The sequence below is a fragment of the Cuculus canorus genome, chromosome 3 (genome assembly GCF_017976375.1).
Source record: "Cuculus canorus isolate bCucCan1 chromosome 3, bCucCan1.pri, whole genome shotgun sequence".
In the NCBI taxonomy this organism is placed as follows: Eukaryota; Metazoa; Chordata; class Aves; order Cuculiformes; family Cuculidae; genus Cuculus; species Cuculus canorus.
Window position 1 is genome coordinate 69,998,289 of NC_071403.1, and position 13,290 is coordinate 70,011,578.

The 13,290-nt window shown below is 44.0% G+C and overlaps 1 protein-coding gene across 1 annotated transcript in view; it reads left to right on the top strand.

Moving 5' to 3' along the window:
• Positions 1-7,480: 7,480 nt before the first annotated feature.
• BLK (BLK proto-oncogene, Src family tyrosine kinase) overlaps positions 7,481-13,290 on the top strand; it is a 49,846-nt gene continuing 44,036 nt past the window's right edge. The window contains exon 1 of the mRNA XM_009562566.2: positions 7,481-7,907. The gene's annotated coding sequence lies outside the window, so the exon portion shown is untranslated. The remainder of the gene's footprint in view (positions 7,908-13,290) is intronic.

Sequence of the window (13,290 nt, forward strand, 5' to 3'; positions counted from 1 at the left end):
TCCCTTTCATTCATACCACCAAGCCCTGAACCTACCTCCCACCAAGCAATAACCCTGGAGAGACCTGAAAGGGAGGAGCTGCACATTCTGGGTCCTAAACATCCTCCGACTTGTCATGGGTAACAGTGATGAAGGGATGCTGCCGAGGGCAGGGACCCAAAAGCGTGCAGAAGATGCCTGCAGAGCTGATGCGCTCCCAAAGGAGCCCGTGGCTCTTCCCAACACAAGCTGGACTGGACTTTTCCCATTGCACACCACAGAGAGCTATGAGCCATTCTCCAAGAAGCCCAGGGTTCTCTGGCACTCAGGAGAGGTTTGGGATAACATTTTCCAGATGCCACGGTTTGTCCAGGGGTCAGCATGAGTGTGGAGGGGAGTTTTGCAAGGCTGCATCAGTGTCTCTGGGAAGCCCTGGGGTGGGTTCCTCAAGGCTTCACAGCCAGTACCCACTTGCTGGCACCATCCATCCCTGGACAGAAACTGGCTCAGAAACCAGTCTTTTTCTGTCTTAAGTACTGGGAAAGAGCCCTTTGCTCCCACACCTCCCCCAGTGGGGATGGAAACCCTTTTAACTGCTTCCAAGGAGGGACTGATAGAGGCTCATGCCCCAGCTGCTGGCTGACTTCGGGCCAGAAGCAAAGGCAGGGGACAAAGAGGGTTTAATTCCACCATGAGGAGCCGAAGGTGAACCCCTCAAAGCCCAGCAACAGCTCTCAAAATCATTCCACGTATCCATCCCCACATGCAGCTATTGCATATGTTGTGTCTCAGGACCACTGGCTGTGTTTGAAAACCTGGTGGTATGAAGGGTTAAAAGTTGGCCATCAACATCTAACCATCCATATTCAGCTTTTGTGAGAGAAACCCCCCTTCACCCCCCCCCCTTTTTTTTTCTTTTTCTAATTCCCCTCCCCCCTTCCCTTCTCCCTCACAGGCATCAGGGTGAGATTTACAGCCCTTTCTGGAGGCTGGCATCCCAACAAGACTCTTAAAACTGGTTATTGCTGGGCTGGGATTTCCCACCTCCCCCCAAATGCCAGTCAGAGCAGGGGTGTCCCAAGCACCCCAGTAATTTGGGGCCTGTGCCTGTACAGCATTGGGCACAAGCAGGGAGGGTACACTGCAAGGTACAACAATGCAGGCTTGTGAAAGTGAAGTTTCTGATGCAAATACACGTTTTAAAGTTATTTTGCTTTGCCAGCACCCTTTTTTTGTCAAATTTCAGATATGCATATGCAACTTCAGTCTGGTGATGACTCTTGCTGTGCTGCAAGCGGTCATCTGGTGTCTTGCACCCACTGATGATGGAGAGGGACCAGGGAGGTGGAAGAGCTGTTGGCTTCATGCTAAAACCATCTGATATAGACTGTTATGGTTTAACCCGGCAGGCAGCTAAATAGCACACAGCCATTCACTCACATACACACACCACAGTGGGGTGGGGAAGAGAATAAAAATGTTAAAACTCGTAGGCTGAGATAAAGACAGTTTAGTAGGACAGAAAAGTAAGGAATAATAATAATAATAACAACAATAATCGTAATTACAGAACAAGTGATGCAAAATGCAGTTGCTGATCGATGCTGAGCCAGTCCCCAAGCAGTGGCCACTGCCCTCCCAGTCAACTCCCCCCCATTTAATATTCAGCATGATGTCCTATGGTATGAAATATCCCTGTGGTCACTCAAGGTCAGCTGTCCCAGCTGTGCCACCTTGCAACTTTTTGTGTACCCCCAGTCTACTCACTGGTGGGGTGGTGTGAGAAACAGAAAAGGCTTTGACTCTGTGTAAACACTGCTTATCAACAAGTAAGATATTAGTGTGATATCAACTTTTATTTTCTTATTAAATGCAAAAGACAGCACTATATCAGCTGCTAGGAAGAAAATTAACTCTATCCCAGCTGAAATTAGAACACAAACCTAAAGTTGCATTTAAGCTCTTAGCAGGAAATGCGTGTTTCAACATTTCCTGCAACATCTCATAAAAGCAAAAACTGGATCCACAGTGATGAACCAAAGAGTGTTAGGGAATGGGCATGGGATCCTTGTGAAACACAGTCCCTGGTCTGATTTTGACATAGGATAAACAATCCCAGGATGTGGCTTAGGAATGAGCAAGACTAGGGCCCCTTCTCTACAAAGTTGGATGCAGCCAACCAGGAGTATTTAATTGCACAGACGTGGACAGACAGGGTTGGTTGGCCTCGGAGCCAGAGGCCAGGTCTAGTATGGGTTAGTTTACTAGCAGAGATGTTGCTACGGTGGGTGAACATCTATCTTATCACACTGACAAACCACGAACTGTCACCTGCTACCTGTTCTGTAAGTGCTCATTTTTAATTTAATTGTGTGATGGATTTCAAATAAGCTACCATAAGACAGCAGTCAAAAGCTGAAAACAACTCCTTCTGAATTCTCTTCATTGGTTTTGAAAGATTTTTTTGCCTGAATTTATGTTGTTTAGGTTGTCTTCACCCAAAAAAAGCTGTGTTGGGAGCTGCTGAAGAACAGTGAAGTTCCCACTGACAAAGCTCTAAAGGCGCGCACCTGTAGTAGGCACCTGAGGTTAGGTGTGATGAGTCAAAATAGTCCTGTGTAGTCCATAGTGCTGTCCATACCTATGGCTTAAATGTTTTTCTTTTGCTCAGCTGAAGTAAGGCCTTTCTGTTACACTCGGAGCTTCAGAAGCTGCCAATTCCCACAGCTTCCCTGGGCACTGTATCTTTTTCCGGTGGATGCCTGAATCCTTGTGAACACTTGAATCCAAGCCTGGGTGTTTGTTGAGATGTGGGTTTAGAAAGCCAAAGCTGGGAATTGGTTGCTGTAGTGGTCATTCCCTCTGGACCTTCTTAGGAACCTGAATCTCCTGTGCCAATCTGAACACCACAAATGCTGTGAGGTAGAAGTGCCCTACAGCAAGCTAAATCTCATCTAGACCATCTGAGCTGTCTCTGTATTACCAGAATTGGGCAGAATTTTCCATTCCTTTTCTATAATGGCAGTAGTTCAATGTAGCTTGGCTTGGAACCGTACGCTTCTTGCTCTGGCTTTTGACTTTAGGGAATTTCTCCTTGTAGGCATCCCACTAACAGAGCATGAAGGAGCTGGACCTCCTGGTAGAGGAGTGTGGCCATTCTGTGAGACTGCATGCTGGGAACATCTTGGAGGGGCATCAATAATTGCTCCTCAGTTGGTCACCAAATAGATACCTATCCACCAAGGCAAAGTCTCTGGGACTCAGCCTGTCCAGGCTGGGATGGGAAGAGGAGGCTATGGTGTCCTCTGTCCTGTCCTAGCCAGGTGCAGCCTCGACTCCCTACACTTTCCTTGTACTAGGAAAGTCCTCTGACAACGTTGGAGGGCCACCTGGAAGCCAGGCGATCTGGAAATGCTGCAGAGGAACCTACAGAGGGCAGCAGGTCTTCATCCAATGCCACTCCCTGGTCAGCCTGAGGAAACCCACGAGAGCACAGATGATGTGCAGAAGGTTGTGGTCACCTGGCTGCTCATCTCAATGGATCACTGAGGCACCTGGGAATGGCTTTTTGCTCTGTTGTCTTTATTGTGACTTTATATGTCTGTTTTGCTCTTTATTGCTCTTTTATCTAGTCTGAGTCAGCTTGTTCAAGAGATGTCTTTTCCCAAATGGGCTGGCATGGTGTTTCTGAGCCACTTAGTGGAAGTAGTCCACTGCAAAGGCAAGCAACCTGCACCTCTGTGTTTGTCCATGCGCCTCTTCTGGATGATGCTGAGCATCCATCCGTCACCCTATCAAAGCGACGTGTGTGCTGTGACTGAGGAATTGCCTTTCCATTGAAAGAGTTGCCCATCCCTGTCTTCAGACCTAGACTAGAGTGGGATGCAGACTGTCAGTTACTGGGACATGACATGGTGAGGAAATAGGGTCCTGGGAATCTGGAATAATGTGGCAGAAAGTGCTGAGGCTGTTTCAGCATAAAACAGGTGCAAGTAAGATATATGAGTTTTAGACAATATATCCTGCATGTAGATGGTGGTAGAGCAGCGATTTAAGAATATAGGGGAAAGACAGTGGCATGTGAAGTGCTTCAAAAACAAGGCACAGGGCTGTAAATTTTTCACTACTGTTTGGAATAGTTCTTAAACTTGGCCCTCCTTATTCAAATACCATTACTATGAACAATTAGGTTTCTTTCTTAATATTTTCAGAGGTTGCTATTTTGTTTTCCTATGAATTTTCAACCCAATTGCATTGTTGGTCCATCCATCAACCCCTGTCACCGAATAATGTGTAAATTTTCTAGTGAATTCTAGCCAAGGTTGGTAAAGGAAGACTGTTTCAAAGATGCAAAGAACAGAGGAGCTGAGCAGAGAAGCGAGAAGACTAAGTCCACTAGAGCAACATGGTGAGTACTACCAGAGTGTGAAACAGCAAGACTTTGACAGGAAATCATATTTCATAACTTTTGCTGGAAAATTTTGATGGTTTTTGCATTGTGTGTTGCCTCAGGCTATCCGTGATATTTTCTTCATGGGTTTCTCCCAGGTGGGTCAACATCAAAGACAAAAAACAAATTGTGCCTGAAGTCCTACTGAAATCACAGTGGGATTTTTCAGCCCACCTGTTTTTTTCACAGGTAAAAAGAAATTAATTTGATGACTCCAGAACCAACTTTGCAAGTGTGTATATTCACTTAGTGAATTATTCTTTCTTCCACCTCCAAAAAATTCCCAAGCTCTGAGGACTAGAAATCATTTCCAAACAAAATCAAAACCTTTTCCAAAGCTTTCAAGTGGTTCGTTTGTAATGACTTTCCTTTGATAAACCTGCTAATACAATTCATTGCAGCTACCCACAGAAGCAAAAACATTTAAAATCTCAGAAATGATATGTAGTTTTTTCCACTTCTCTATTTCGCTGGAAAAATGACTTGAGTTCCACTTTCATGCTAAATTATTTTTCAGAACTGCTAGTGAACCAAAAATTCCCCTACAGTAAGGCATCGTCACTGAAAAATATGAGTGGAGGGATCTTCAAGAGTGGGACTAAGTGCACCCTCAGCATGACTGCTGATGACACCAAGCTGTGTGTTGCTTTTGACACACTGGAGGAAAGGGATGCCATCCAGAGGAACCTGGACAGTATGGAGAGGGGGGGCTGTGTGAACCTCATGAAGTTCAAGAAGGCCAAGAGCAAGATCCTGCACTTGGGTTGGGGCAATCCCAAATCCAAATACAAGCTGGGTGGAGAATGGATTGAGAGTAGCCCTGAGGGAAAGGAGTTGTGGGGATGTTTGTGGATGAGAAGCTAAATATAAGCCAGCAAAGTGTACTTGAGGTCCAGAAAGCCAGCCATATGCTGGACTGTATCTAAAGCAGTGGGACCAGCAGGGCCAGGGAGGGGATTCTGCCCCTCTGCTCTGCTCTCATGAGACCTCACCTGGAGTCCTGCATTCAGTTCTGGAGTCCTAAGCACAGGAAGGACATGGATGTGTTAGAGAAAGTCCAGAGGAGGCCACAAAGATGATGCAAGAGCTGGAGAACCTCCCATATGAGGACAGGCTGAAAGAGTTGAGGTTATTTCGTCTGGAGGACAGAAGGCTCCAGGGAGACCATCTAGCAGCCTTCTAGTACTTCAAGTGGGCCTACAGGAAAGCTGGGAAGGGGCTCTTTCACAGGAAGTGCAGCGATAGGATGAGGGGGAACAGTTTTAATCTGAAAGAGGGGAGAGTTACAGCAGAAATTAGGAAGAACTTTTTTCTTGTGAGGGTAGGGAGGCACTGGCACATGTTGCCCAAGGAATCGGAGGATGCCCCATCCCTGGAAGTGTTCAATGCCAGGTTGGATGGGGTGCTGAGCAACCTGACCCAGTGGAAAGTGTCCCTGCCCATGACAGGAGAGTTGGAACTGGATGATCTTTAAGGTCCCTTCCCCAACCATTCTGTGATTCTATGATCCATTCCATCTTTGGTGGACACCATCTCCTCAAACTTCAGTTAAGAAACTCTGTGATTACACTGAACTTGTTTCCTTGGTTTCCTGAGCCAAGGAAGGGAAATGTAAGGAAAGGCCATCTCAGATACTTGCTTTAAGTTGAGATGAATGAATGAGGAAGAGACGAGCTGCAGCATCCCTGTCCTTGTTACCACCATCAGTGCCAGAGTCCATTTCTGCTCATTCCCGTGACAAGAGCTGGGTGAAATTTCCTGAATTTGTCGCTGATTGTCAGAAAAAAGTTTCACTTCAACATTTGGTAACTTAGCAAACGAAATCTTCAGCTCAGGGAAAAAATTAAAGATGAATAATTGGTTTTGACATTTTTCTCAGCTCGGTAGTTTATTTTTTCATGTTTCTGGATAAAACTGACTGATTTGAGGGGCATTAAAATGAGAACAAGTGCAACATTGGTTTTTTGTTAGGTTCTTCTGCTTTATTGTTTTTCCAGCCTAGTGAATGAACTGTGAAATCAAACTTCTAAAACACTCCTAATGAACACTGCTCCAGAGAGATTCATACTTTGGAAGTTTTCTCCATCCTCCAGACAGAATCCTCAGGACTATTATCTCAGCAAGTCAGAGCACCTGAAACTGCAGGATCAAGACCCAAGATTCAACCTTCTGTTATGTAAAGTTGTCAGCCCTCATCTCAAAAAAAGTTGATAGACAGCCCATTGCTCAAGCAGCCTCAGGCAGGATTCCTCTTATCCTGTTTGATGCAGCTTTGTCTGGCTTGTCTTTCTGCTCCGTCTCAATGTGGCAGAGGCTTTATCCAAAATCCAGCAGGATCAGAAGGTGACACACCCCAGCTTCCTGGCCTTCAGTTGGGTTGGTGAGTCAGAAACCCTGCTGATGAGCGTGGAAGTAAGAATGATGGAACTTCACAGTTTTGGCTTCACAGCACAGTTGAAAACCCAGTTGTGCCCAAAGACTCCTGGGGATAACAGGCACTGAAACACCCCAGAGCAGTGAGGTCTGAGCTGATGTTTTCTTACAGCAGCTCCCGGTGGGCACTGGGTGCTCAGCCCACGCAAAGCTTTTTGCAATACAGCAAGCAGCTAATTGCACAAAATAGAGGGGTGGTAGATCTCACAAGATCTTACATACAAATGATAAAGAGATATCAGGACGTGATGTCAGCAGTCTTTGGTATCTGTCTTCCCCTCATGCCCTAAATGGCATCAGTTGCCTTGTACTCATTGCCAAAAGCAGGCAGCTCTGAGGAGGAACGTAACCACCTTCTTTAGATGAGATTTTAAGCAGAAACAGAATGTCAAATGGAAAGTGAGTAAGATTACAGCACCGTAACCTAGATGATTACAAAAAGGGAAACTGTTCAGACTAGAACCTGACTGGAGATAAACTCTCCCAAAGGTTAAGTGCATGTAATAAATATCTCCACCCCTGCTATTGGCCCAGACTACTCTTTGCTGTGAATGCACCAATCTAGAAAACTCAAAGACCCATATTTCTCCTCCCATTTGCAGACCAGTTTTGCAACCTGTGGCTCCAGGGGATGAATTTCAGCTCACACCAGCCTGAATGAGAGCGATCAGGGACAACAATTGTAGCAGGACGGTACTTCTTATAGCCTGCCAAGCCTTTGTGGGTAACAGTTTTTCTAAGGTAGACACTATTCTAATATTAGCGCTAAATGAGCAGCGTGGTTATACTACCAGCCCATAGTTGCTATAAGTGTAACAAACCAGTTTGATTTGTCATTCAATTGTTGTTGACAGGAAACCACTAGCAGCAGTCAACCGACAGCACCCAGAAGAATGAATGTTTCTTTTTCTACATGCTCTAAGGATTAAAACTTATCAGGTCGAGCTTATGTTCTTAAGTACGCACCCCACAAGGGATTTTTTAACTCTGGTTGACAACTAGGATTGAACGGGATATGATTTGATCCCAACAAAGGAATTGCCAGGTAAGTAAAAGCAATTTTGCTTCATTCCCACTACCTGTTTATTGGCTGGTTCTTCATTGTGTGTATCCACTTACAGCATTTAAAGATTTGGTCCATCTCTGGTTATTGGCTATGGACTGATGGTAACTAAGCCCTTCAAAATCTGGAGTGGGACGTTCAAGGAAATGGTCTGTCACAGATCAGGGCAGGGTACATCTCCTTCTTTCCTTCTGGACGTGTCTCAGTGCTGAAATCGGGGCACTCCGAGGTGGGACTGATGCTCAAAGTCAGAAGCTGATCCAGTGGATTCTTTCCTGGGCACAGATCAACATCTTTCTTTAAAAAAAAAAAAAAAAGTAAATGAAAACTCTTCAAGAGTTGAATGAGTTTCTTCTAGCTGAATTCCGTGGAGAGAGAGGAGAAAGTGAAATTGTAGACCCAATTCTGTATTGAAGGGCAGGTGGAAGCTTGGGTGCTCAAGCTCCAACTCAGCAACCTTTGCTGATTTGAACCCATGGATGCTGCGTATAGTGCAGAGAAGGGTTGAGGCTTTAATTCTCCTTCTGCCAGGAGGCACATTTGGGCTGAGGATCTTTGCTTTCGTTTGCCACACAGGTAGTTTGTATAGTCTCCTTGAAGGTAATAATTTTTACCAGCTCCTCCATTCAATCTGGTAAAACCAGGTTAATGGTGGTTGTAGACAAAGTTTCTAGTTAGTTGGAGATCTTCAACAGAGTTATAGTAAGGATAGATGTAATGTTTCTCGCCCTGGTGCATTCCCATCCCCACACATGCAGAGTCTACGCTAAGTCCATAACTTTCAGTCTTGGTTAGAAATAGGGCAGACCCAAATTTCCACAGCACTCTGTCTTTTAGCCTGCACATCTCAGAAGCCACTTTGTTGACTGAGCCGCTTCTGGGAGAGAAAAGCAGCTGCAGCATTTTGAGTATTTGCATCTCAAATTTCCTCAGGTGTTTGCTCAGGGCTTTGTGGCTAGTGACGCCTGGCAAGCCAATGCTCTTCAAGGTGCTTCAGTTACCCAGCTTGTGAAATGGGGGCATTTCTTGCCTTTCTTGCCAGGCTGCTGTAATATTTAATTGATTACAGAACTTTAAAAGTGCAAAAACAGGACAAGGTATGAACACTGCCAGCAGCGAAAGTTCCTGTTGCACGCAGAGCATGCACATGTAGTCCCTACTCTGGTACATGCTGGAGAAAAGAAGGCAGATGGAGATTCAGGAGGAAAAAAAGCACAGCTGCAGGGAGCAAAGGCATCCTCATTGATATTAGTCATTCTGTCATGGTTTAAGTAATTTTTATTTAGAAGATTTGAGAGCTGTAGAACTTGTGATTTTTGTTCACATTCTGTTCTCCCTCCCAGACTTGCAGGATTAACATTATACTTATGCCGAAAAATCTGTGAAAACAACTTCTGGTTGATTCTTGCTTTGTTCTGCCAAAAATATGGTTACTGCTGCTCCTTCAGGGTTAAGAAGTTGAAGGCTGAATTTTCTGATGGGGGAGAAATGACCCAAGACACATATTTAACTGAAAATTTTGCAAAAATGCTGTTGCTTTTTCTTTATTTTTCCGATGACTTTCTGTGTTCTTTTTAATCAGCTTGAGGTGAGGTGGGGTGTTTCTATAACCTGGGTTTTCAGTTGAGATGGTGTGCTCTCCAGTTCCTGTTAAATAATCCCTCATTATCCCAGGCTGAGCATCCTACTTGCACAATTTGGACTGTGTGTCTGTTTCAGCAAGGCTATCAGATCTTTTATTTCTGCTTTGTGACATTCGTCCTGACTGACATTTCAACCTTTAGTTCTGGGCACATCAGAATCCATAAAGGCCTTGAAGCCATATTTAGGTGCAGACAGGTTTTTTATCATCTTGTTCAGCTGTAGAAACGGGTCACCATGGATTTCTTGGGGGTCACAGCATTGTTGCGCAGAGCAGGAGCACTTGGGCACACTATTAATTCATGGCAATCTGTCTTCCTTCCTTACTCTCATTCTTTCCATTTTCTCTATGTTAAAAAGCAAATTTCCTTGCTACTTTTCCATGGTTGACAAGACTTTGGAGTCAACCAAGCGTTGACTCCATGAGGGTGAGTTCTCCTGTAGTCAATCATTTCCTGCAGGCCCACGGGGTTCAATTATGGGCAAAAATTTCACAAGACACCTGGAGCTAAATCCTGCTGGAGCCCTTGGCAGTCCCAAAGTTTCCATTCACATCTTCACTTCATGTGGTGCAAGTCAGCTTTCTTGTTAGATCAACACCAAATTGCAAAATTAGAAGTAGCTTTTAAGTAGCTGAGGGGATAAAAAAGGATACACTTCTCCCTTGGCACATGTCTTGGCAACAAGTCACAACTTCAGGATCCTGCTGTTTCTTGTGGAAAAAGTAGCTGCACAGACAGACATTGCTGTGAAACTCAAAAGAAAGTACATCACCATACAGAACAAGATAAACAGTATTATTGATTAAAAAGAAACGCTAAGACACAATAAAAGCAATACAAGCATAAGTCAGTTCCAGTATTTCATGCTGGACAAGCCATTTGCTTCTCACACATCAGTATGTCCTCCACATCAGGGTTAATTCCATGGGAATCCATTTCACTGGCAGGCAAAAAAATTGTCCCTAAAACCGAAAAAATCTAACAGCTCCTTGTGTTGAAATAAAAAAATAGCTTTCTAATTATAATTTTTTCCAAGAAAATGTTGCAACTGAGTGGGAGAACAATGTTTCTGTGGTTTTACGGAGCAATTTTGCTTTTGTTAATGTTGGTCAGTTTTAATTTGGAAAACATTGTGGGCTTGCCTATTCAAACTTCCAAACCCAATTATAAATGCCTGAAGGAGAGGGACATAGTCGAGCAAAGGTGTAGAAAGTATGATCAATGAAGAATTTTTGTAAGAAGTAATGTTCTTTCATTTGCTGGAGCCACTGCGATGAAGGGAGGAATAAACTTCTTGTCCACCATGGGTAGGACAAGAAGTTGTAGGTCTTTCAGTGAAGAAAATTAGTGCTGATAGTTTGGAAGTAATCTTAAGTTTATGGGAATTGGAGGGTTAGGATAAACAGATGGAGAGCAGTGGGAGTTTCCATCACTGAAAGCTTTGAAATGCAAGTTAGGTGGTGTCTCATACACAATGTAGGTCCACCGGATTAGTGACCTTCTAGAGCATAGTCCTGCATTTCTGTCATCCTGCAAAATATGTAGAATCATAGAATTACAGAATTGTTAAGATTGGAAAAACCTTTAAGATCATCAAGTCCGACTGTCAGACCAACACCACTGTGCCTACTAAACCGTGCCCCAAAATGCCACCTCTACACATTTTTTGAACACCTCCAGGGGTGGTGACTCCATCACTTCTCTGGGCAGCCTATTCTAATGCTTCACCACTCTTTTGTGGCTTCTGAAATGAAATATGCTTTCCAAAATCTCTCTCCAGCATTTCATCCTCTTTATTTATTTACAGATTTTATAAATTATTCTCCAAATTTAATCAAATCTCACTGATTATTTCAGCTCCTCCAGAAAGCATGAAATGTGTTATTGATCAAAAAGCAGCATGCAGGAGCCCTCAGGTCCTGCATGTCAGGCACGTAGGAGACAGAGAAGAAATAGAAAACACGTGGTTTTGAAATTAATCCTTTGCTAATGAAGGGAGAAGAGTTAAAAATTATTCAGTTCTCTGGAGTGTCTGGTGTGCCTTACCAATGTCTGAATATGCAACACACTTGGTGGATGAAGTTTGGTTGAAAAAAACCTCTTTGTGCTATCTCCTTAAAGGTCCTTATGGCCAAGAGGCAAAAGAGGTGATTGGTCCTATGCCCAAATCCCCAGGGTCCCAATCTACTATGTATGGTATATCCTCATACACAGAAGGTCAGTCTCCCATTTTCTCAGATCTCTGTGCTTCCCTGGGTCATGGTGGCTGGTAGTGAAGGATTGTCGGGTCACACATGGTGTTCTCATAATATGATACCTCTTTTCTCCACGAAAACCTGGAGTGGGAAAGAAAAAAGAACTTGACAAAATGCCACAGACATTGGAGCTGCAGGACTTCTTTCAGCCCAGCCAATTGACTGCCTAGCACTCGAGACATGATGTCATCCACATTTAAGTGAATAACTGCTGATGATAAATAGCTTGAAACCATGAAAACGTGAGGCAGAATATCTCAAAATATGTGTATGGGAAGATGGTTCTTGAGAAGTGGTCTTTGGTTAAATTTTATCTGTGGAAAAATTAAGGCATCACCTGCAATATGTGATGGAATGAGGCAAAACTAAGATAAACATAAACAAATGGAGAAATTTATATAAAAGCTTTGACTTTACTTTTATCTCGAGAGTTTTTTCTGGCTGTCTCTTACATATTTGGCCTTCACCATTTTAGAAGCACAAGAAGACCACAGCTGCTTGAGACATTAATATAGCAAACTTTATGGGGAATTATTCTTTTTTCCAGTGAAAGACGCCAATATACATGGTACTTTTGTGACAGAACCTTTTTAAGGATTGTAGTTTCCCATGGAATGCTTTTCTTCCCTGGAAATTTTGGTGGAAAAGTGGGAAAAAGCATTCTGTTGTAAAAGTTTCTGCATAGGCTGCCAATGAATAACAACTGTGCACAGAAGGGAATTGAGACAAGAAATTGCTGGAGATAGTCCAGTGGAGGGCCATGAAGATGATGAGGGGACTGGAACACCTCTTCTGTGTGGAAAGGCTGAGAGACCTGGGTCTGTTTAGGCTGGAAAAGAGAAGACTGAGCTGGGGTCTTACCAATGCTTATCAATATCTAAATGGCAAGTATCAAGAGGATGAGGCCAGACTATTTTCAGTGGTGCAGAGCAACAGGACAAGGGGCAATGGGCACAAACTTGCACACAGGGAAGTTCCACCTGAACAGAAGGAAAAATTTCTTCCCTGTGAGGGTGATAATGCACTGGAACAGGCTGCCCAGGGAGGAAGTCAAGTTGCTTTCTCTGGAGATACTCAAAACCCGCCTGGTTATGTTCCTGTGCCACTGGCAGTATATGACCATATTTTAGCAGGTGAATCGAACTGGACAATCTCCAGAGGTCCCTTCCAACCCCAACCATTGTGTGATTCTATGAGACCATGGAACTCTTTACAAGAGAGCTTGTAGCCAAGTGGGAAGAAATCCTAATTGTTTTAAGTGCAGTACCTCAAGGACGTTAAACTGTCCTGCTGATTTCAGTGAGTATAGACACTGGCAAAGCAAGAAATAAGATCTCTTCTGTTTCGAATGTAATAGAATTAGACCAGATGAAAGGTGAGGTAACTTGGGAGATCAACCCCATCACTTCTGTGCCATAAATAATGACTTGTGCAATAGAGCTGGCTGCGAGGTTTGGCTTCCTTCTA